The 24,425-nt window shown below is 42.3% G+C and overlaps 1 pseudogene; it reads right to left on the bottom strand.

Annotated features, from left to right (window-relative positions):
- Positions 1-21,442: 21,442 nt before the first annotated feature.
- On the bottom strand, positions 21,443-22,013 carry LOC133252885 (translationally-controlled tumor protein-like; annotated as a pseudogene).
- Positions 22,014-24,425: the final 2,412 nt, after the last annotated feature.

Genomic DNA, 24,425 nt, shown 5'->3' with positions numbered 1-24,425 from the left:
CAGGCTCCAATGCTGGACACCTCATACCAAACAACTAGCAAGATAGGAATACAGCCCCATTCATCAGCATACAGGCTGCCTAAAGTCATACTAAGCTCACAGACACCCCAAAATACCCCATCTGACACAGCCCTGCCCATCAGAAGGAAGATTCAGCTCTACCCACCAGAGCACAGGCACCAGTCCCTCTCACCAGAAAGCCTACACAAGCCCCTGGACCAAATTCACTCACTGGGGGATAGACAACAAAAGTAAGAGCAACCATAGTTCCTGCAGCCTGGGGAAAGATCATAAGCACAGTAAATTAGACAAAATGAGATGACAGAACTATGCTGCAGATGAAGGAGCAAGGTGAAAAAAACAAAACACACAAGACCAAATAAGGAGGAAATAGGCAAACTACCTGAAAATAATTCCGAGTGGTGTTAGTAAAGATGATCCAAGATCTTGGAAATAGAATGGAGGCACAGATTGAGAAGATACAAGAAATGTTTAACAAGGACATGGAAGAACTAAAGAACAAACAAGGATTGATGAATAACACAGTAATTGAACTAGAAAACACCCTAGAAGAAACCAACAGCAGAATAACAGAGGCAGAAGAATGGATAAGTGAGCTAGAAGACAGAATGGTGGAAATAAATGCTTTGGAGCAGAATAAAGGAAAAAGAATGTTTTTTTTTTAAATGAGGACAACCCCAGAGACCTCTGGGACGACATTAAGTGTACCAATTATAGAGGTCCCAGAAGCAGAAGAAGAAGAGCAAGAGGAAGGGGTCTGAGAAAAAATTTGAAGAGATTATAGTCGAAAATTTCCCTAATATGGGAAAGGAAATAGTCAACCAAATCCGGGCAGTGCAGAGTTCCATACAGGATACACACAAGGAGCAGCATGCCAAGACACATGTTAATCACACTAACAAAAATTGAATACGAAGAAAAATATTTAAAAACACAAAGGAAAAGCAACAAATAATATACAAGGGAATCCCCATAAGGTTATCTGCTGATTTTTCAGCAGAAACTCTGCATGCCAGAAGGGAGTGGCAGGATATATTTAAAGTGATGGAAGGGGAAAACCTGCAACCAAGATGACTCTTGCAAGGATCTCATTCAGATTGGACAGATAAATCAAAAGCTTTACAGAAAAGCAAAAGCTGAGAGAATTCAGCACCGCCAAATCAGCTTTACAACAAATGCAAAAGGAATTTTTCTAGGCAGGAAGCACAAGAGAAGAAAAAGAAGTACAAAAACAAACTCAAAACAATTAAACTGGTAATAGGACATATATATCAATAGTTACCTTAAATGTAAATGGATTGAATGCTCCAACCAAAAGACATAGACTGACTGAATGGATACAAAAACAATAACTTATATATGCTGCCTACCTAGGACACATACAGACTGAAAATGAGAGGATGGAAAAAGATACTCCATGCAGATGTAAATCGAAAGAAAGCTGGAGCAGCAATAATTATATCAGACAAAATAGACTTATAAACAAGAGACAAAGAAGGACATAACATAATGATCAAGGGAGCAATCCAAGAAGAAGATACAACAATTGTAAATATTTATGTACCCAACATAGGAGCACCTGAAGATGTAAGGTAAATGCTAACAGCTGTAAAAGGGAAAATCGATAGTAACGCAATAACACTCCACTTATACCAACGTATAAATAATCAAAACGAAAATTAATAAGGAAACACAAGCCTTAAATGACACATTGAACCAGAGGGACTTAATTGATATTTATAGGATATTCCATCTGAAAGCAACAGATACACTTTCTTCTCAAGTGTACACAGAACATTCTTCAGGGTAGATCACATCTTTGGTCACAAATCAAACCTTGATAAATTTAAGAAAATTAAAATCATATCAAACATCTTTTCTGACCACAATGCTAAGAGGTTAGGCATCAATTACAGGGGGGAAAAAAACTGTAAAAAAAACCCAAACACATGGAGGCTAAACAATATGCTATTAAATAACCAGTTGATCACTGAAGAAATCAACAAGGAAATTTAAAAAATTAGAGACAAATGACAGTGAAAACGACCAAAAACCTATGGGATGCAGCAAAAGCAGTTCTAAAAGGGAACTGCAATAATCCTACCTTAAGAAACAAGAAAAATCTCAAACAAATAACCTAATCTTACACCTAAAGCAAACAGAGAAAGAACAAAGAAAACCGCAAAGTTAGTAAGAGGAAAGAAATCGTAAACATCAGAGCAGAAATAAATGAAATAGAAACGAAGAAAACAATAGCAAATATCAATGAAACTAAAAGCTGGTTCTTCGAGAAAATAAAATTGATAGACCTTTAGCCAGATTCATCAAGGAAATAAGGAAGAGGATTCAAATCAATAAAATTAAAAATTAAAAAGAAGTTACAACAGACATCACAGAAATACAAAGGATCATAGGAAACTACTACAAAACTATATGCCAATAAAATGGAAAACCTGGAAGAAGTACAGACTCTTAGAAAAGCACAAACTTCCAATACCGAACCAAGATGAAACAGAAAACATGAAGAGACTGATCAAAGTAATGAAACTGAAACTGTGCTTTACAAAACTCCCATCAAACAAAAGTCCAGGACCAAATGTCTTCACAGGTGAAGTCTATCAAACATTTAGTGAAGAGCTAACACCTATCCTTCTCAAGCTCTTCCAAAAACCTGCAGAAGGAGGAACACTCCCAAGCTTATTTTAAGAGGCTACCATCATCACCTTGATACCAAAACCAAACAAAGATACCACAAAAAAAAGAAAATTAAGTGTTCTTGCCTGGAGGATCCCAGGGACGGGAAGCCTGGTGGGCTGCCGTCTATGGGATTGCACAGAGTCGGACACGACTGAAGCGACTTAGCAGCAGCAGCATCACTGATGAAAATAGACACAAATATCCTCAACAAAATACCAGCAAACCAAATCCAGCAATGCCTTAAAAGGATTATAATTAAGTGGGATTTATCCCAGGGATGCCAGGATTCTTCAATACATGCAAATCAGTCAATGTGATACACCACATTAACAAATTGAAGAATGAAAACCGTATGATTGGGTCTTCCCTGGTGGTTCAGCGGTAGAGAATCCAACTGCCAATGCAGGGGACATGGGTTCAATCACTGGTCCAGGAAGATCCCACATGCCATGAAGCAACTAAGCCCATGTACCACAACCACTGAGCCTGTGCTCTAAAGCCCAGAAGCCACAACTACTGAAGCCCACGTGTACAGCCCATGCTCTGCAAAAGAGAGGCCACTGAAATGAGAGGCCCACATGCCCCAGTTAGAGAGCAGCCTCCACTGACTGCAGCTAGAGAAAAGCCTGCACAGCAACTAGGACCCAACACCACCAAAAATACAAGGTAAATCATTTTTTTAAGTGTATCTGTTAAAAAAACCATATGATCATCTCAGTAGATGCAGAAAAGCTTTTGACAAAATTCAACACCCATTTATGATTAAAAAAAAAAAACCTCTCCAAAAAATGGGCACAGAGTATAATAAAGGTCATATATGACAAACCTATAGCAAATATCACTTTCAATGGTGAAAAACTGAAAGCATTTACTCTATGATCAGGAGCAAGACAAGAATGTCCTCTCTTGCCACTATTATTCATTACAGTTTTGGAATTCCTTGCCATGGTAATCAAAGAATAAAGAGAAACAAAAGGAATCCAAACTGGAAAAGAAGTAAAGCTGTCACTGTTTTCAGATGACATGATACTATACATTGAAAATCTTAAAGAGGCTACCAGAAAACTTTTAGAGCTAATCAATGAATTTAGTAAAGTTTCAGGATACAAAATTAATATACAGGAATCTCTTGCATTCCTATGCACTAACAACAAAAGATCAGAAAGAGAAATTAAGGAAACAATCTCATCTACCATTGCAACAAAAGAATAAAATACCTAGGAATAAACCTGCCTAAGGAGGAAAAAGACCTGTATGCATAGAACTATAAGCTGCTGATGAAAGAAAATAAAGACAACACAAACAAGTGGAGAGATATGCCACGTTCTTGGATTGGAAGAATCAATATTGTGAAAATGACTATATTACCAAAAGCAATCTACAGACTCAATGCAATCCCTATCAAATTACCAGTGGCATTTTTTCACAAAGTTAGAACAAAAATTATACAATTTGTATGAAAACACAAAAGACCCTGAATAGCCAAAGCAATCTTGAGAAAGAAAAATGGAGCTGGAGGAAACAAGTTCCCTGGCTTCCAAATATACTACAAAGCCACAGTAATCAGGACCATATGGTACTGGCACAAAAATAGAAATATAGATCAATGGAGCAGGATAGAAAGTTCTGAGATAAACCCACTCACCTATGGTCACCTAGTCTATGACAAAGGAGGCAAGAATATACAATGGAGAAAAGACAGCCTCTTCATTAAGAGGCATTGGGAAAACTGGACAGCTACATGTAAAAGAATGAAATTAGAACACTCCCTAACACCATACACAAAAATAAACTTGAAATGGATTAAAGACCTAAATTTAAGGCCAGACACTATAAAACCCTTAAAGGAAAACGTAAGCAGAACACTCTTTAACATACATTGCAGCAAGATCCCTTTTTACCCACTTTCTAGACTAATGAATATAAAAGCAAAAATAAACAAATGGGACCTAATTAAACTTAAAAACTTTTGCACAGCAAAAGAAACCATAAACAATATAAGACAATTCTCAGAATGGGGGAAAATATTTGCAAACATATACAATAAGTTCATGCAGCTCAATATCAAAGAAACAAATAACCTAATCAAAAATGGGTAGAAGACCTAAATAGACATTTGTCCAAATAATTTATACAGATGGCCAATAAACATATGAAAAGATGCTCAACATTACTAGTTACCAAAGAAATGCAAATCAAAACTATAATGAGGTTATTACCTCACCCCAATCAGAATGGCCATTATCAAAAAATCTACAAACAATAAATACTGGAGAGGGTGTGGAGAAAAGGGAACCCTCTTACACCGTTGATGGGAATGTAAACTGATACAGTCACTATGGAAAACAGTATGGAGGTTCCTTGGAAAACTAAAAATAGAACTACCATATGACCCAATAATTCCACTACTGGATATATGCTCAGTGAAAGTGAAAGTCGCTCAGTTGTGTCCGACTCTTTGCAACCCCATGGACTGAATAGTCCATGGAATTCTCCAGGCCAGAATACTGGAGTGGATAGCCTTTCCCTTTTCCAGGGGATCTTCCAAATCCTAGGATTGAACCCAGGTCTCCTGCATTGCAGGCAGATTCTTTACCAACTGAGCTATGAGGGAAGCCCAAAGTAAACTATAATTCAAAAAGATACATGCACCCCAATGTTTATTGCAGTACCATTTACAACAGCCAGGACATAGAAGCAACCAAAATGTCCATTAACAAAGGAATGGATAAAGAAGATGTGGTGCATATATACAATGGAACATTACTCAGCCGTAAAAAGGAACAAAATTGTCTCCTTTGCAGAGAAATGGATGGAACTAGAGACTGTCATACAGAGTGAAGTAAGTCAGAAAAAGAAAAACAAATAATCATATAATTAGCTCAGTTGGTAAAGAATCTGCCTGCAATGCAGAAGACCCCAGTTTGATTCCTGGTTCAAGAAGATCTGCTGGAGAAGGGATCGGCTACCCACTTCAGGGCTTCCCTTGTGGCTCAGCTGGTAAAGAATCCACCTGCAATGTGGGCGACCCAGGTTCGATCCCTGGGTTGGGAAGATCCCCTGGAGAAGGGAAAGGCTACCCATTCCAATATTCTGGCCTGGAGAAATCCATGGACTATACAGTCCATGGAATCACAAAGAGTCAGACAAAACTGAGCAACTTACACTTTCACTTCCACTTTTCAATGAATGACTAATGTATTAATCTAGAAATCTAGAAAAATGTGGAATCTAGAAAAATAGTAAAGATGATCTTATTTGCAAAGCAGAAATAGAAACACAGAGGTAGAGAACAAACGTATGGATACCAAGTGGGAAAGTGTAGGGGGAATGAATTGGGAGATTGGGATTGACATATATACTATGGGGATTCCCATGTGGTGGAGTGGTAAAGAATCTGCCTGCCAATGCAGGAGATGCAGAAGACATGGGTTTGATCCCTGGTTCACGAAGATTCCCTAGAGTGGCAAACGGCAATCCACTCCAGTATTCTTGTCTGGAAAATTCCATGGACAGAGGAGCCTAGTGGGCTACAGCCTGGTGGGCTACATGGGGTTGAAAAGAATCAGACACAACTGAGCACACACACACATATAGAACAGATAACTAGTGAGAACTGCTGTATAGCACAGGGAACTCTACTCGGTGCTCTGTGGTGGCCTAAATGGGAAGGAAGTACAAAAAAAAGGTGATATATGTATATGCATAGCTGATTCACTTTGCTGTGCAGCAGAAACTGAAACAACAGTGTAAAGCAACTATACTCTAATTTTAAAAAAAGAAAGAAAAGTAAAGGGGACATGCCTCATTCCCTATGCTGCTGCTGCTGCTGCTAAGACGTTTCAGTTGTGTCCGACTCTGTGCAACCCCATAGATAGCAGCCCACCAGGCTCCCCCGTCCCTGGGATTCTCCAGGCATATAAAATCGAATTGGTCAAATAAATAGGAATAGGCACAGAAAAAAATGTCCTCTGATGCTTCATACATAACATGCCCAACTTTTTGGTACTTTGCATATTTCCTTTAGTGACATGGTGGCTTATTCCTTTAGCACTTTTTTCTCTTGGAGTTTTGAATCTGTAAGTGATTGATACCATAAAGACATGTGTTTGTCCACTGGCTAAAAAAAAAAAAATAGACTTGTGGTTGTCAAGGGTGAGGGAGATGGGGGAGGGAGAGATAGGGACAGATTAGGAGTTGGGAATTAGCAGATGCAAATATTACATATAGAATGGATAAACAAGGTCCCATAAGGAACTATATTCAGTACCCTGTGATAAACCATAATGGAAAATAATGTGAAAAAAAATATATATATATGTAAAACTGAGTCACTTTGCTGTAACAGAAACTAACACAACATTGTAAATCAACTTATGCTTCAATAAAATAAATTAAATAAAACAAAACTAAAACAAAAGTCAACTTGATCATAGAGCTTTACACGGGGAAGTAGAGAAGGAAAAGAAAGAGGAACCCCCACCTCCCCACCCCCCACCCAATCAGTACTAGATTGTCAGAGATGACTCTAATCTCCCTTTCCCTGATTCCACCCAAAGTGGGCAGGTTTGTTAAGTAGGTGGGGGAAAGGCTGGGAGCATCTGAAGTCTTCCTCTTTGGGGCTTTGGGAGGGGCTCACCTTGCAGGTTGGCTGGCATCACCCTGGGAGTGGCTACATCCCAATTGAACTCAGTAGCATGGCATGATTCTGCAGGGAGAGAGGCAGAATCTAATTTCCTGGGCTGCCCCCAGGAATAAATTGGGTGAAGGAGCTTCCATCTGGTCCAGAGAAGAGGCCTGGGGAGTAACTGAGTTGAGAGCCAAGAGACCACACCTCACCTCTCAAGGGAAGGTGAGTCAGCAGCAAGACCCAGGGTGAACATTCTCAGCAAGAGCCAGGTGGAGGATGAGGGATCTGAAGCAGCAGCAGCCAGAGCAAAGACAGAGTCATCAGTGAGCTTCCAAGCCAGGAGGATTCAGACCACAGTTACTGTAAGCACAGCCTCAGCAGCAAGTCCTCACTGAACTCCCAGGGAAGGGGTAGATACAACCCAGGAAAGTCCAGACCCCTGCCCCCGACAACAGAAATCAGCAAGGAAGCAGAAGATGCTACATGGGTCTGAGGTTTCCATATTCTTCTCTCTGTCCCTCCAGGGTTGTCAGCCATAATTCCACCAAAAACCCAGACACCATCTCAAAAAAGGAGGATGCAGTTGCCTAAGAGATAGCATTTTTTAATACCTAAAAAGATGATAATACCTAAAGGTAAATACCATGTACCTAAAATGTCAATTTAAATTGTGCCAGAATATTTCTCCTTCTATTTAGTGGTTGGAAGCTTGTAGGAAAGATGAGAACAATTTTGGAGAAATGAAATGCTATGTCTTCTTTGCACATTTGTGAGTAGGGTGAAAAACTCTGCAACTCTTCACACATGTGCGTGCTGCCAGCTCTCCCTGTCCTCCTCCTGGCTGCTAAATTTGGTATAGCCTGAGCCGTTCAGTCCCTCCCATCCACCCACATCCAACTGTGGAGAAGAGCTGGGAAGGTCCAGATTACATCATTGGAGAATCAGGGAAAAGGCAAAGGGATAGAGTACAAGTCACAGGGGTAGATTCTAAGGGGGAATCGAGAGTTGGGGTATGACTTTATCAGAGGCAACAAGTGGAAGTGAGCAGGGGCCGCAGATGGATGTAGAGAGAGAATGGGCGGGTGAGAGCTGCTAATCTAGGGAGAGAGAGTGAAGAATGGAGGGTTGGATATTAGAGAAAAAGAAAGATATTTTGATAAAAACTGCTCTAGATTCCATACTGGGGCCTCATTTATATTCCTTGTGATAGAGGCCTCCTTGGTGGGATAGTGGATAAGCATCTACCTGCCAATGCAGGAGACACAGGTTTGATCCCTGATCAGGGAAGATCCTACATGGTGCAGAGAAACTAAGCCCGTGTGCCACAAGTACTGAGCCCACACTCTAGAGCCCAGGGACTGCAACTACAGAGCTCACACACTGCAACTACTGAAGGCCAGGTGCCCTAGAGCCCATGCTGGGCAACAAGATAAGCCACTGCAATGAGAATGAGAAAGCTGTGTGCCACAATTAGAGGATAAGGTCGCACAGTAACAAAGACCTCACACAGCCATAAATAGGAATATATGTATATTATATATTAATTATGTATATTATATATATATAAAATGTTTAATCTCTCAGTTGTCTCCAAATCTTTGCGACCCCATGGACTGCAGCCTGCCAGGATCCTCTATACATGGGGATTTTCCAGGCAAGAATACTGGAGTGGGTTGCCATGCCCTCCTCCAAGGAATCTTCCCAACCCAAGAATCAAACCCAGGTCTCCTGCACTGCAAGCAGATTCTTTACTGTCTGAGCCACCAGGGCTTATATATATATATTCCTTGAGATGAAATGTGTAAATCCTATCAGGACTTTGCTTCTTGGAACCCCATCCACTTAGGGCCTAGACCATGTGGATCTCAGTTTTGACAGGTCTCTGATTTACACACACAGTCACCCTGCTACTATATAAGAGATGCATTAATATAGATTTTGCCTCTGATTTTGCCTCTGAAATGACATTTGGTGATGTCTGAAGACATTTTTGATGGTCACAACTGAGAAGATGCTAGTGGCATCTAGCCAGGCATGCCACTAAACATCCTACAATGTGCAAGACAGTGCCTCCCCCAGCAAAAAATTCTCTCAGCCAAAATGTCAATAGAGCCACAGCTGAAAAAACCCAATACAGGAAAATGGAGGAAAGGGGCCGTTGTTTCCTTTCCTCTTCTCTTCCCAAAGACCAAGTGAAAGACAGTTTTTCTTTTTCATTTTAAACATTTTGTAATGTTAATTCTTAAAATGCACTACTTACTCACAGTTATATCAGCCAAATCATAGAATTCAGATTTCTGAAACATTTAGGATGGGAGAGGGTCCATTGAAGAATTTCACACCCTATGGAAAAATAGAGTTGAATATGAAGGTTTCTAGAAAGTTCATGAAAAGTCCTTATACATTTTTTATTCTTTATATAAAAATACAAAACTAACACACCAGATTAAATAACTATCACATTTTAGATGTGATCAATATGAGTAGTCATGGTTACTCTCCATCTTTTGTTCACTACTAGTGAATCCTAAAGGAAATCAACCCTGAATATTCACTGGAAGGACTATTGCTGAAGCTGAAACTCCAATGCTTTGGCTACCTGGTGGGAAGAGCAGACTCTCTGGAAAAGACCCTGATGCTGGGAAAGACTGAAAGCAAAAGGAGAAGGGGGTGGCAGAGGATGAGATGGTTAGATAGCATCACTATTCAATGGACCTGAATTTGAGCAAACTCCAGGCGATAGTGGACAGAGAAGCCTGGCATGCTGTAGTCCATGGGGTAACAAAGAGTCAGACATGACTTAGTGACTGAACAACAGGAAAATTGAATCCTCAGAATCTAGCTCTTCTCCCATCCCTCCCCTCAGGACACTTTCACTGAGATCCTAATAAATTCCTTTTGTGTCATTGCAGATAAGACATCTATTAAAATGGATTATTGGGGGTAAGGAGGTAGCCACAAGCTGATAAAGCCCTCTGGAGATCTCACCATAGTAACCAAGCATGAAAACAACTTGAAACTTTGAAATTAATTTTCCAGCTTCTACAACAACTCACAAAAAATAGAAGATGATTAGATTTAGCCGACTACTAGACAACAGTTCACGACCCATGAGCTTCTGCTCTCCTCCCCTACCTCTGCCAAAAATGAAAAAAATTAGCTGCTTGTGAAATACATAGCCTCAACTCAGGGGAAGGATTGCAAACCCCAGACCCTACCTCCTTCCCTTCCGCCTTCCTCATCTGACTTCTGAGATGTTGCCTTTTCTTTGCACCTAAGCTTTCTGCAATGGTTATGTGGTCTGATTGGTTTCCTTTGTGGGCTTTAAATTCAGAATTTTAAGCTCATTTGTTAACAGCTTCTCTGAACAGACGATCTCATTCATTTGCTCATTCATTCATTCAGCATTCAGCAATCATTGAGTAACTGCCTTCCGTGTTCTCCTGTGTTTTCTATGTGTAAGAGAGGCAAAGAAATAAAATATTGTCCAGTTGTAATAGGAAAAAGCAAATCTGACTCAATATTAGATCAGTTTCTTTAACTTTAACCTTTTTATTCTGTTGCTTTTTCTACAAGAGTGTTGCCTATAGTCTGAAATATACAGGATAGCCTGTTGTCAAGGCTCTGACCTTTAACTGTGTAACATTTTTCCATTAGTATAGACAGAGAATAATCAGCTTTGTGCTGCTGCAGGTTTACAGGAACCTCATAGCCTAACCTCTGGTGGACAGCTGCAAGAACAAAGGATACTGACACCAAAAAGTTTGCAACAACCAACACCTCCTCCCCTCTTAATATAAAAGAAGTCTGAATTCAAACTCCAGTAATATGATTGTTTGGGACGCTAGTCCACCATCTTCTCAGTCTGCTGGCTTTCTGAATAAAGTTGCTATTCCTTACCCCAACAACTTGTCTACAGAACAAACTTAGATGTGGTAACACAGTCTTTGAGAATCTTACATAGAGGTGAACAAATAGGAAAGGTGAATGTGTTTTGGGCATTACAGTGAATGTACACGCAGCGTACTACAGTGGAACCAAGAAGGAAGAGGCCAGTTCTACAGGGCAAGCCAGATGAATCCCAGGTGTCCATGTATTACAGAAATATTTTCGGTTGAACCTATTATTGAAAGATAAATAGGTATGTTGGTGTGATGCACAGAACTGGCTGCCTGTTCTGAGGCTGTTTCTCCTCCTTTTTTTGTCACAACACTAATTTTGTTCAGGTCTCAGGGCTCAGGCAGAAATGCATTTTGGGAAGGAAAGTCCATCTCCAGATTCAGGGGTATTAATGTTGACTAGACTAAGACAGTTATACATTCATCATGAGATGTTAAGGAGAAGAAACTTGGTCAGGGTTTGAAGGAGTATGGTGGGGATGACTTGCAAAAAAAAAAATCTGGGAAGGGTTTTCCCCTCTAATAAAAAATAAAAATTACATTTTAGGAGAAAATGCTCATTCCTGTCATTGGTTATGAGATATCTGGAGCTGCAGCAGTCATCTTGTGCCCATGGGCTCGAAGTAAGAAAAAGGCAAAGAAGATAACTCAGAACCTTGACATTGTTGTGTTGATAAATTAAGCATCCCGGGGCTGTGTACTTGACTATCCTCCACCCCAATTTTTATTGTAGTAAATACACATAACATAAAATTTACCATAGATTTGGATGTACACTTCAGCCGTTTATGTATAGTCATGCTGATGTGCAACCGTCACCTCTATTCATCTCCCGAACTCCTTTCATCTTGCAAAACTGAAACTCTGTACCCATCAAACAATAACTCTCCACATCTCTCTCCCCTCAGTCCTTGGCAACCACCATTCTACTTTGTCTGTAGGATTTTGACTACTCTGCTGCTGCTGCTGCTAAGTCACTTCAGTCGTGTCCGACTCTGTGCGACCCCAGAGACGGCAGCCCACCAGGCTCCCCCGTCCCTGGGATTCTCCAGGCAAGAACACTGGAGTGGGTTGCCATTTGACTACTCTAGGTTCCACATAAAAGTGGAATCATACAGTTTATATATTCTTATGACCAGCTTATTTCACTTCACATAACAGCCTCAAGGTTCAGCCATGTTGTAACATGTCAGATTTATCTTCCTTTTTGAGACTGAATAGTATTCCATTATATGTATATACCACATTTTGTTTATTCATTCACCAAATTTCCATTCATCAGTGGACATCTATGTTGCTTCTGCCTTTTCACTATTGTGACTAATGCTGCCATGGACGTGGGTATACACATTTTTTTGAGACTCTGCTTTCAGTTCTTCGGGGTATATACCCAGAAATGGAATTGCTGGATCATGTAGTAATTCTATTTTAAAATTTTTGAGGACCCATAGGACTCTTTTTTTATGGACAAAATAACCTGTAATTGTTTAAGCCATTTTCTGACAGTTTTTCTGTTACTTGCAGCCAAACACCTCCTACTTAGTATGATGGAAGGAGGGAGGGAATATTAGACAAAGAACACAGTTGAGTACAGCAGATCTGCACAGAACTACCTGGCACATTTAGGAAATGGCAAAGAGCTTGACATATCAGCACATAAAGTGCAGGAATGCCTCAGTTTTATTTGTTGTAGAAAAAACAGAGCCCACCCTAACTACTTTAAGCAGGAAACAAATGCATTGAAAGTATCTGCTACTGCTGCTAAGTCACTTCAGTTGTGTGCGACTCTGTGGGACCCCCGAGACGGCAGCTCACCAGGCTCCCCTGTCCCTGGGATTTTCCAGGCAGGAACACTGGAGTGGGTTGCCATTTCCTTCTCCAATGCATGAAAGTGAAAAGTGAAAGTGAACGCTCAGTCATGTCCGACCCTCAGCGACCCCATGAACTGCAGCCTTCCAGGCTCCTCCGTCCATGGGATTTTCCAGGCAAGAGTACTAGAGTGGGGGTGCCATTGCCTTCTTCGTGAAAGTACCTGGTAACTAAGAATCTCCTGGAGGGTCAAAGAGTCAAGTTGGAAAGTTTTTTTGCCTAATTACTCAATACCCAAGTAATCACAATCCCCAAGTCACACATCTGGTAAACACACACAGGCACTGTGGTTTGCACAGGATACAGTAACCCAGGCTTCTACCTTTACTTCCTGAGGTCTTTCTGCTGTTTTGCCACCTTCATCAGCAATGTCCTCTTCTTCCTCGTATTTCTGTCCTCTGAATTAAATTCTCTCATGGCTAAAGCTTGGAGAAGGAAATGGCAAACCACTCCAATATTCTTGCCTGGGGAATTCCATGGACAGAGGAGCCTGGCAAGTGACAGTCCATGGGGTCACAAAGAATTCAGTTCAGTTCAGTCGCTCAGTTGTGTCCAACTCTTTGTGACCCCATGAACCACAGCACACCAGGCCTCCCTGTCCATCACCAACTCCTGGAGTCCACCCAAACCCATGTCCATTGCGTCAGTGATGCCATCCAACCATCTCATCTTCTGTCATCCCCTTCTCCTCCTGCCCTCAATCTTTCCCAGCATTAGGGTCTTTTCAAATGAATCAGCTCTCCGCATCAGGTGGCCAAAATATTGGAGTTTCAGCTTCAACATCAGTCCCACCAATGAACACCCAGGACTGATCTCCTTTAGGATGGACTGGTTGGATCTCCTTGCAATCCAAGGGACTCTCAAGAGTCTTCTCCAACATCACAATTCAAAAGCATCAATTCTTCGGTGCTCAGCTTTCTTTACAGTCCAACTCTCACATCCATACATGACTACTGGAAAAATCATAGTCTTGACTACTTAGACCTTTGTTGGCAAAGTAATGCCTCTGCTTTTTAATATGCTGTCTGGGTTGATCATAACTTTCCTTCCAAGGAGCAAGTGTCTTTTAATTTCATGGCTGCAATCACCATCTGCAGTGATTTTGGAGCCCAGAAAAATAAAGTCAGCCACTGCTTCCACTGTTTCCCCATCTATTTGCCATCAAGTGATGGGACCGGATGCCATGATCTTAGTTTTCTGAATGTTGAGCTTTAAGCCAACTTTCCCCCTCTCTTCTTTCACTTTCAGAAATCAAGAGGCTCTTTGCTGCTAAGTCACTTCAGTTGTGTCCGACTCTGTGCGACCCCAGAGACGGCAGCCCACCAGGCTCCCCCGTCCCTGGTATTCTCCAAGCAAGAACACTGGAGTGGGTTGCCATTTCCTTCTCCAATGCATGAAAGTGAAAAATAAAAGTGAAGTCCCTCAGTCATGTCCGACTGTTTGTGATCCCATGTACTATAGCCCGCCAGGCTCCTCCGTCCATGGGATCCTCCAGGCAAGAGTACTGGAGTGGGGTGCCATTGCCTTCTCCTTCAGTTCTTCATTTTCTGCCATAAGGGTGGTGTCATCTGCATATCTGAGGTTATTGATATTTCTCCCAGCAATCTTGATTCCAGCTTGTGCTTCCTCCAGCCCAGCATTTCTCATGATGTACTCTGTATATAAGTTAAATAAGCAGAGTGACAATATACAGTCTTGACATACTCCTTTTCCTATTTGGAACCAGTCTGTTGTTCCATGTCCAGTTCTAACTGTTGCTTCCTGACCTGCATACAGGTTTCTCAAGAGGCAGGTCAGGTGGTCTGGTATTCCCATATCTTTCAGGATTTTCCTTAGTCGGACAAGACTAAATGACTAACACACATGGCTAAAGCTCCCTGGGGGAAACTGCATCCCAGTTTGAAAGGAGACTTTGACCTTGAGAAGGTAGAACACAATGTTCTGAGACTCATTCAAATTCAGTAGGAAAGAGGGACTTCCCTGGTGGTCCAGTGGTTAAGACTCCACACTTCTACCTCAGGGAGCACAGGTTTGACCCCTGGTTGGGGAATTACAACCCCGCAGGTCCCACAGGGCAGCCAAAATAACCCTCAACCAACTAAACAAAACAAAACAAAAAAACCCAAACACCAAATTCTACAGAAAAGAGTGCTCTAACTGAGTATGCCATGGGTATGAAAAAGGGAAATATGGGAGCTTATTATGGACTGAGAATTTCCCAGGTGGCAGAGTGGTAAAGAATCTGCCTGCCAATTCAGGAGACGCAAGAGATGCAGATTCGATCCGTGGGTCAGGAAGATCCCTTAGAGCAGGAAATGGCAACCCACTCCAATATTTTTGCTTGGAAAATCCCATGGACAGAGGAGCCCAGTGGGCTACAGTCCACAGGGTTGCAAAAAGTCAGACACAATTGAGCACACACATGCACATGTGGCCGGAACGTCTGTGTCTCCCTGAAATTCATACTGAAGCCCTAACATATATATGATGGAGTGTGGCTGTGTTTGGAGATGGGGCCTTTAAGGAAGTAATTAAGGTCAAATGAGGTCATAAGAGAGGGGCCCTGATCCAATAGAATTTGTGACTTCATGGGAAATAGATGGGGAAACAGTGGAAACAGTGGCTCACTTTATTTTTGGGGGCTCCAAAATCACTGCAGATGGTGACTGCAGCCATGAAATTAAAAGATGCTTACTCCTTGGAAGGAAAGTTAACGACCAACCTAGACAGCATATTAAAAAGCAGAGACATTACTTTGCCAACAAAGGTCCGTCTAGTCAAGGCTATGGTTTTTCCAGTGGTCATGTATGGATGTGAGAGTTGGACTGTGAAGAAAGCTGAGCACCAAAGAATTGATGCTTTTGAACTGTGGTGTTGGAGAAGACTCTTGAGAGTCCCTTGGACTACAAGGAGATCCAACCAGTCCATTCTAAAGGAGATCAGCCCTGGGTGTTCTTTGGAAGGAATGATGTTAAAGCTGAAACTCCAGTACTTTGGCGAAGAGTTGACTCATTGGAAAAGACTCTGATGCTGGGAGGGATTGGGGGCAGGAGGAGAAGGGGACGACAGAGGATGAGATGGCTGGATGGCATCACCGACTCGATGGACGTGAGTCTGAGTGAACTCCGGGAGTTGGTGATAGACAGGGAGGCCTGGCGTGCTTCGATTCATGGGGTCACAGAGAGTCGGCTATGACTGAGTGACTGAACAAGAAGGGACACCAGAAAGCTCATTCTCTTTCTCCATGTGTAAGCATCAAAGAAAGGCTGTGTGAAGACAGAGCAAGAAGGCACCATCTGAAAGCCAGGAAGAGTGCTCTTGACAGAAATAGAGTTGACCACAATCTTGATCTTGAACTTCTGGCCTCCAGAACTGTGAGAAAATAAATTTGTGCTATTTAAGCCACCCAGTCTGTAGCATTTTGTTATGGTACAGAGGTGCAGTACATGTGTCACATCGTTCCCATCAATGCCTGAAAACCTCCAGATTGCAACTACTTCATTAAAGATTTTTAGGTAGGAAAATGCAAATTGGCATTTTTGAAAGACAGCTCTGGTGGTAAAGCAGGTAGGATGGGAGAGGGATAGGAAGTAAAGAGCCTACTTAGGGGTATCTCAGTAACTGAAGTGGAAGATGATGAGAAGCTGAGCTAAGCAGCGGCAGTAGAAACAGAGAAGACCAATTTGAAAGGAGTTAAAGGGGCAGCATCTACAGAATCTGGTTACTGAATACAAAAGACAAGGAAGAAGAAAGTGATGACTGTCTAGTTTCTAGCTTGGGCAGTTGGCCAAGTGAAGATGTAATTCATCCAAGCAGAATATGTAAGGAGGAACACGTGTGGGGAGAAAAAGAAATTCACTTCTATTAAATCTCAAGTACCAACCCACAAGGTACTTATTTATGACATGGAAACAGAATGTCTCACAGAGGACAAAGCTGGCAGACACCACCTTAACCAGGTGATCAAAAAGGTAATGTCACCAATAGTGGAATGGGTAGTCACCAGGAGCTCCCCAAAAAGATGTACAGAGGAGAACTCAGCATTGCTTATGTAGTATTCCTGCCAAAAACGCATAACACAAACTGGGGGAATAGTCTGTCAAGTAACTGACTGGCCTGTATTAATAAAAAATGTCAAGGTTGTGAAAGACTAGGTAAAATCAAAGAACCTTCCCAGATTAAAGACATGTAACAGTTGAATGCAACTTGTGATCCAGGATTTTCTTTTTCAATAACGATCATCGTTGGGACAGTTGGTGAAATTTGAATGCGTTAGTCACTTTGTTGTGTCTGACTCTTTGCGACCCCACAGATGGTGTTGCCCACCAGGCTCCTATGTCCTTGGACTTCTCCAAGCAAGAATACTGGAGTGGGTTGCCATTTCCTTCTCCAAGAAATTTATATATATATATATATATATATATATATAGTATTGTTAATTTCCTGACTTTGATCATTGCACTAACTCATATAAGAGAACCCTTGTGTTTTAGGGTATATACATGCAAATATTTAGGGGTAGAGGCACTACACATACCCCAAAATGGTTGCAAGAGATGGGAAAAGGGAGGGAGGGATAGAAGAGAGGTGAGGAGAGAGAGATTCGGAGAGAATGGCAAAGCCATAAAGCAAATATTTTTAAATGACTGGCCTGTATTAATATTAACTGTATTCACATTTGGATGTATGCCCAGGTGGCTCAAGTGGTCAAGAATCCTGTTGCCAATGAAGGAGAGGCAGGCAGGAGACATAGGTTCAATCCCTGGGTCGGGAAGATCCCCTGGAGAAGGAAATGACTACCCGCTCCAGTATTCTTGCCTGGAGAATTCCATGGACAGAGGAGCCTGGTGGGCCACAGTCTATACAGTCACAAAGAGTCGGACATGATTGAATAACTTTCACCCTCACTTTCATCTATGAGCCTAAAATGATATCTAAAGACAAAGTGTCTTAAAGGAATTTTAAGAGTCTTTAAAGTCTTTTAAGAATCTTAAAAGTCTTTAAAAGAATACGTTTTGTGACTCAACAAATTAGATGTAGGTGCTTGCAGTTATCAGAGTTTTGTGCATTTTTTATTAAGTAAGCATCCTCCATTCCTAGAGAGTGAGCCCTTAGCAAACTCACCTCCTGGGTTCACGTCATCTGTCCTTCCTCCCCCATGCCGCTTTGCAGTCTCCCTGGAAGATACACATTCTCAGGCCTTCACTCTGCTTTCCCCAGGAACAGCCAGTCATTCAGATTCTGAGACTCCATGTGCCCCTGGGCTGAGAGTCCCCTGGACCTACAGCCTCTTGGAGGGAGCATCCTTCACCTGCTGTCCTCCTGGGTCAGTCTCAGAGTTCCAGCCTCATCAAGCTCATCATCCCTATGTCCCATCCTTTCAGACTATCCTCCTCATAAGAAGTCAGAGAGAGTCTCTGGATCACTCCCTCCCAAGAACTAGGAAACCTTCCCCAGCCAGTCTCTGTAAAGGCCCATCACTTTCTTTTGGAGTCTGGGGGTGATGAGTGGCTTGATCAGTCTCTCTTGTCTCACGTCTCACTTTCTTGGTGTGACAGGACAGTACTATGGGTGCCTCCTCACATCCTTATATGAGAGGTCAGATCTGTGCAGGATCCACAAGAGTCTGGGAGACCCATTCTGTGGGCAGGCTTTGGCTGTCTCCACGTTCTGGCCTATAACAGCAAGAGGCTAGAACAGTATACCCAAAAGAGTTGTATCTGGCCTATGGCATTTCTCCACGCCCTTCTAGGGGGCAAAGATAAGGAGGGCATTTCTTATTAAGACAAGTGAAAGTGACCTCCAAGTGATGCCTCATTGCACCTGGGGGATGCAATATGACAGATCTGAGAAATCTAAAGGCAAGAGGCTGAGGCTACTGCCCTAAGGTTTCAGAGTGAGGGAGAAGGAGGAAACTGGGATGAGGTGCAGTGGGAGGGAGCTTCTGTCTACTGAGAGGGCACACGATTCCCAGGAGGGATTGACCAGAGACATCTCTTAAGGGATTCATCCGAAGTGGGGGGTGCCAGAGGGATTGACCTAGCAGAGAGGGGTGCTGAGGAAATCTAGGGGCCAAATGTTTGGAGTTGTCAGCTGTTGGCTGGAAGAGACATGGCCAGAATTGAGATTCAGAACAGAATCTCCAAGAAAGTCACCTAAGTGGTCCACGAAAGAAAGAGGCTGCTTTGAGCATCATCAGGCTCAGAGAGCCACAGGGCCACATCATGCCAGGACAGGTCATCTAAGACCGTGTCATTCTCCATCCCCCTTCCCCTGGACCCCGCCTATCCCTAAGGAGTCAGCAACCACACTGAGTGTAGAAGGAGCTCAGGAAAAGGCAAGAAGTCAAACTCATCCTCCCTCGTCTCGACAACCTTCCAGCCTGTTGTCATTCAGTCACTAAGCCAACTCTTTGCCACTCTGTAGACTGTAGCACAACAGGCTCTTTTGTCCTCTACCATCTCCCAGAGTTTGCTCAAATTCATGTCCACTGAGTCTGTGATGTTACCTAATCAACTCATCCTCTGTTGCCCCCTTCTCCTTTTGCCTTCACTCTTTCCCATCATCAGGATCTTTTCCAGTGAGTCCACTCTTCACATTCAGCCTGGGGCAGGTCTAAATCAGGGCAGAGAAGAAGGCTTGATACTGAAGTGAGAAGTTTGGATTATTAGTTTGAACTAGACACTTAAATTACTGTCGTGAGACAGTTTGGGTCACTAAAAGTGACTAGACAAGCAGCAGAACCTGTATGACACTTCACCCCGGGCTGAAAGAGGAGACCCAGAGCAGGGAGAAAAGCACTTGGAATCAGAAATAAAATTGTTTTGTACACACAGGATTCAGCTTATGCAATAAAATGGCCAGTGCAGGCAGGAATTGCTAGCTCCTATTCCTCCGTCTCAGTGAACTCCGGGAGTTGGTGATGGACAGGGAGGCCTGGCATGCTGCGATTCATGGGGTCCCAGAGGGTCGGACACAACTGAGCGGCTGATCTGATCTGATCTGATTCCTCCATCTGGGCTTCCCAAGTGGTGCTAGTGGTAAAGAACTTGCCTGCCGATGCAAGAGATATAAGAGACGCAGGTTCTTTCCCTGGGTTGGGAAGATCCCCTGGAAGAGTGCATGGCAACCCACTCCAGTATTCTTGCCTGGAGAATCCCATGGACAGGGGAGCCTGTTGGGCTTTGGTCCATAGGGTCACACAGAGCTGGACACGACTAAAGCAACTTAGCATGCACGCACTCCTCCAGTCAGATCCTTTCTTTCTGGAGTCATTTTTGTCTCCTGTTCCCTTTTTTGTTCAGATAAGATTCTCCTAAGGGTTCTTTTCTGGAGCTGGTGTTGCTGCTTTGGAATTAAATGCCCAAACAGCTTTTTCACCTCCAAAACACCATGGAAGCTGCTCAGAAGTTACTCTCACCATCAGGAGTGACTGACTGCCTTTCAGAACCAGGGTCTCCCAAACTTTCACCACTTAGAAAACTGCCCATTGGGAGATGTATCTTCCTCGGATGACCCTGGAGTGGTGTGACTGGGAACGTGCACTGTGGTCAGAGCTGCATCAGTTCCTGCCCCAGGTATCCTATTTACTAGCTGTCTGACCTGCGGGACTTTTTAAAAACCATCCTGTGCTGAGAGATGCAGAATAACTACAACTACAAAAGCAATAATAAGCAACAATCATATCAACCTGTGTGGGTTCATATGAAGAGACTGGCTCAATACAGGGCACTATTAGTTCCTGTGTTTTGCTGGAAAATAGAGATATTTTTCAGAAGAGTTCCTTTGTTATTGAATCTCTCCACCACTGAGCTTTGCTGCCGGAGGAAGCTTTGGGCCAGTTCTGTAGCCAGCGCCTTTCAGTGCATGTATGCTCAGTCGCTTCAGTCATGCCCGACTCTTTGTGATCCCGTGGACTCTAGCCCACCAGGCTCCTCTGTTCATGGGGATTCTCCAGGCAAGAATACTGGAGTGGGTTGCCAGGCTCTTCTCCACAGCTCCTTTCTACTGCTACCCAAGTCTCCTTTCTCAGGGTTTGGAAGAACTCAAGGGTATCATGTACTGAAGCCCCACTGCATTATTCTCCCACAGCCCTGGGGAGGGATGAGCCAGTGGGTGACACATCGATCTTTAACCTGCCATGAGTAGAGCCTGGTGGGTCTCCAGCCCCAACCTTTTTTTTTTTTTTTTTGAGTTTAAATGCATTTTATTTTTAAACAACCTACATGATATGATTTTTTTTTTCCCTCAAAAACAATGCCTCCACTCCAAACAAATCAACTTTCAAAACAAATGAAGAGCTTAAGATGACATCAGTCTCCTTTGTCTAAGTCCTGGTGTTGCTGGATGAAAAGCAGCAGTCAGTTATGATCATGGTGAGAGATCCAAAGTCATTGTCAAATTTGTTAATGTTTTCCATTTCTAAGCCATCTTTAAAGAAAATCATCTATGGGGTCACATCATCCTCAGGGTAGTCCATCAGAGCAACCCTGCCATCTGGATCATTTTCACCGATAAAGAGCTAATAGTGTTTGAAATCAGCAAGAATGTGCTTGATTTGTTCTGCAGTCCTTGTCATAAAAGGTTTTACTCCTTTTGGTCTCTGTTCTTCAAATTTCCCTTTGATTGACTTCATGTAATCTTTGATGGCCTTCTTGTAGGCTTCTTTTGTGAAGCTGGTTTCCTAGAAGGGACGGTTCATGACAATCATCGACACCAATGATTACTTACTGTACTTTCGGTTCCTTTGCCCTCTGGGCCTTCAGGGGAGGCATTTCCACCAATGAGCCAGTCATCAATGTTACCTTCTGTCCTCCTGACCATCCTCCCCACTCCTCCAGACACAGATGTCTGGAAAACATCTCATCATGGCTGATAAGGTCCCGGTAGATTGTCATGGTAGCAACTGGAGGGACGCATTGGTGGTGTTAGCTTAGTATGAGCACAGAGCTCAGAGCTAGTGCAGTGCTGCCCGAGAAACACTGGAGTGAGATGGGGGACAGCAGCGGAGTGGGCGGAAAAGTCCTATCCTTCTTTGATGACCACTGGAGGTACAAACTCAAATGTGTACCAAGCAGGCAAGTGACACAGTTCTTGGCCTCAGAAGACCTTAGCTATGTCTTCAGAGCATGAAAATCAGCTGGGCCCTGCTCTGGGTCTTGCCAACTGGATAGAGCATGCTTCCAGTGTTCAGGGTGAATGGACAAATATACCCAGACAAACACAGAAATTTCTTGAGTACAGAGTAGGAGATGAGACAAGTGCATGATTGTTCAACTTTCCAGTTTTCTTTTCAGACCCATTATTGTATCAGTCTAAAATGACAGGAAGGGACTTCCCTGGCAGTCCCGTGTTTAAGACTTGGCCTTCCAATGCTGGGGACTCAGGTTCAATCCTTGTTGGGAAGTTAAGATCCCACATGCCTCCTGGCCACAAAACCCAAAACATTAAAAAAAAAAAAGAAGATAATGTAAAAAATTCAGTAAAGACTTTGTAAAAAATAAAATGACAAGAAAAGTCACTGTCCGCAGTGGAGGCGGAGTGGATATACCATCACAGTTTAAAAGGAAGGAGGCTAAGAAGTGACTGAAGTCAGGCAGGCTTAAGGGCATAGACTGTGCCATGCTCCAGCATTCTGGCCTTCAAGGTCCTGTTCTGGAAGCTGGGCAAACACGAGAATATTTTTAATGGAGGAGCTAGAGGCTTTGGGATAAAAATTGGCATGTGTTTTTTAACACATCCCTGTCATGGCCCTGTTTGATCTTGAGGTAAACTGTTAAAAGAACGTTTTGAATATTCTGCAAAATATTCTGAATGTTAAAGGTATTGCTTCACCTTTCACCACTGTAACTTATCAAAAAGAAAAAGGCCAGTTGCATTTAGAGGCAAGTTGTACAGTGTAACCGAGTGCATAATACTTGAGATACAAGTGAGATGAATAGGAAAGCAAGTCATCAATGACCAAAGGAATTTGCCTCTCCACTAATTCTGCCTAATGAGTGTACAGCCCTATGGAAATGATCTACATTTCAATATTAAAAACAAGCACATTTCTCTTCCCCATGACTCACCAGAAAGAATGCAAATAAATACTCAGGGCCAGGAGGTAGCCCTTATATTGCTGTTATGGGTTGGTGGGTGCTGACTCAAAACACTCCTCTATTTAGGGATTAGTTCCTAGCTGCAGGGCATATTCTTAATGAGTTCCCCTACTTTAGCCACCATGATGCCAGCCAACTTATGGCGAAATGACTGAATGGGTTAAAAACTTGTGAAGAAATAGGAAAGGGCAGAGTAGTGAATGGAGGGGGTAGAGATAGGAGTGAGGGCCTTTAAACACATTCATTAATAATTTGAGGAAGGAAGTGAAGGGCAAGTTTGTGTATGATGCAATATTGTTCCAGTTACTAAACATCATGAAGAAATGAGAGGAACTGTAGTTGAATTTAAAACACAATGCAAGGGCCATTAAGGGAGGGGGATACAACAGGCTTCTTGTCATAGTGAGTAAATCTTGACAGAACCTTATTTCCCAAATATTTTACATTAAGGAAACACTGACTTTGCTAAAAATCTCTGCAAAACAGACCAGTACTAGCAAAAGAATAGTAATGTCCTTAAATGTTTATTCAGAAATAGAGTAATTTAGGAATACTTTCAGATGGAGAAAAAAATGGAGTTTTTGAGTTTTAGTGAAATAGTATGATAATTCTGAAATCTGCAACAGGATGTCTGCCTGGGAGGGAAAGGGTACTTTTACACTTTATGTAAAATTGTTTTCAAACAGTTTAGTGATAGAGCTATGCACTTGAGGTTAAACTGGTGGAAAGACAGAAAATTAAGAGAATCTGTACAGACAATATTTTAAAGAAAGGAAGAAACCTTGAAAAACTAGCCTTCAATTTAAAATTACAGGTTGTTATTAAGGTGTCCCATTCTTATCTTAACTATTTGGACAGGTATGAAAAGGAATAATAAATACAAATCAAGAATTTCCCAAACAGGAACATTTCAAGTCTGCAGAGTGGAGGAATAACTGAGCTAATACGATTCAAATCATTCATTCAAAAGATATTTATTGGGAGAGTTAAAAAAAAAAGTGAACCTAGAAGAAGAGATAAACAAGTACACAGGTAACAAAACACCAGGTGGAAAACGATCAATGCCACAAACAGGTACAAATCAGAACCTCTGTCCAAGAGAACCTCTTTCTGAGAGAAAAAAAGAGATGGATGGGGCAGCATTTGGTCAGGGAGGAGGAAGAACCGTACTAAAAGAGTCAGGCTGGTTGGAAAAGTGGCTCAGGGTGG

This window comes from Bos javanicus, chromosome 1 (genome assembly GCF_032452875.1).
Source record: "Bos javanicus breed banteng chromosome 1, ARS-OSU_banteng_1.0, whole genome shotgun sequence".
Lineage (NCBI taxonomy): Eukaryota > Metazoa > Chordata > Mammalia > Artiodactyla > Bovidae > Bos > Bos javanicus.
This window is presented reverse-complemented; position numbering and strand designations above follow the sequence as displayed.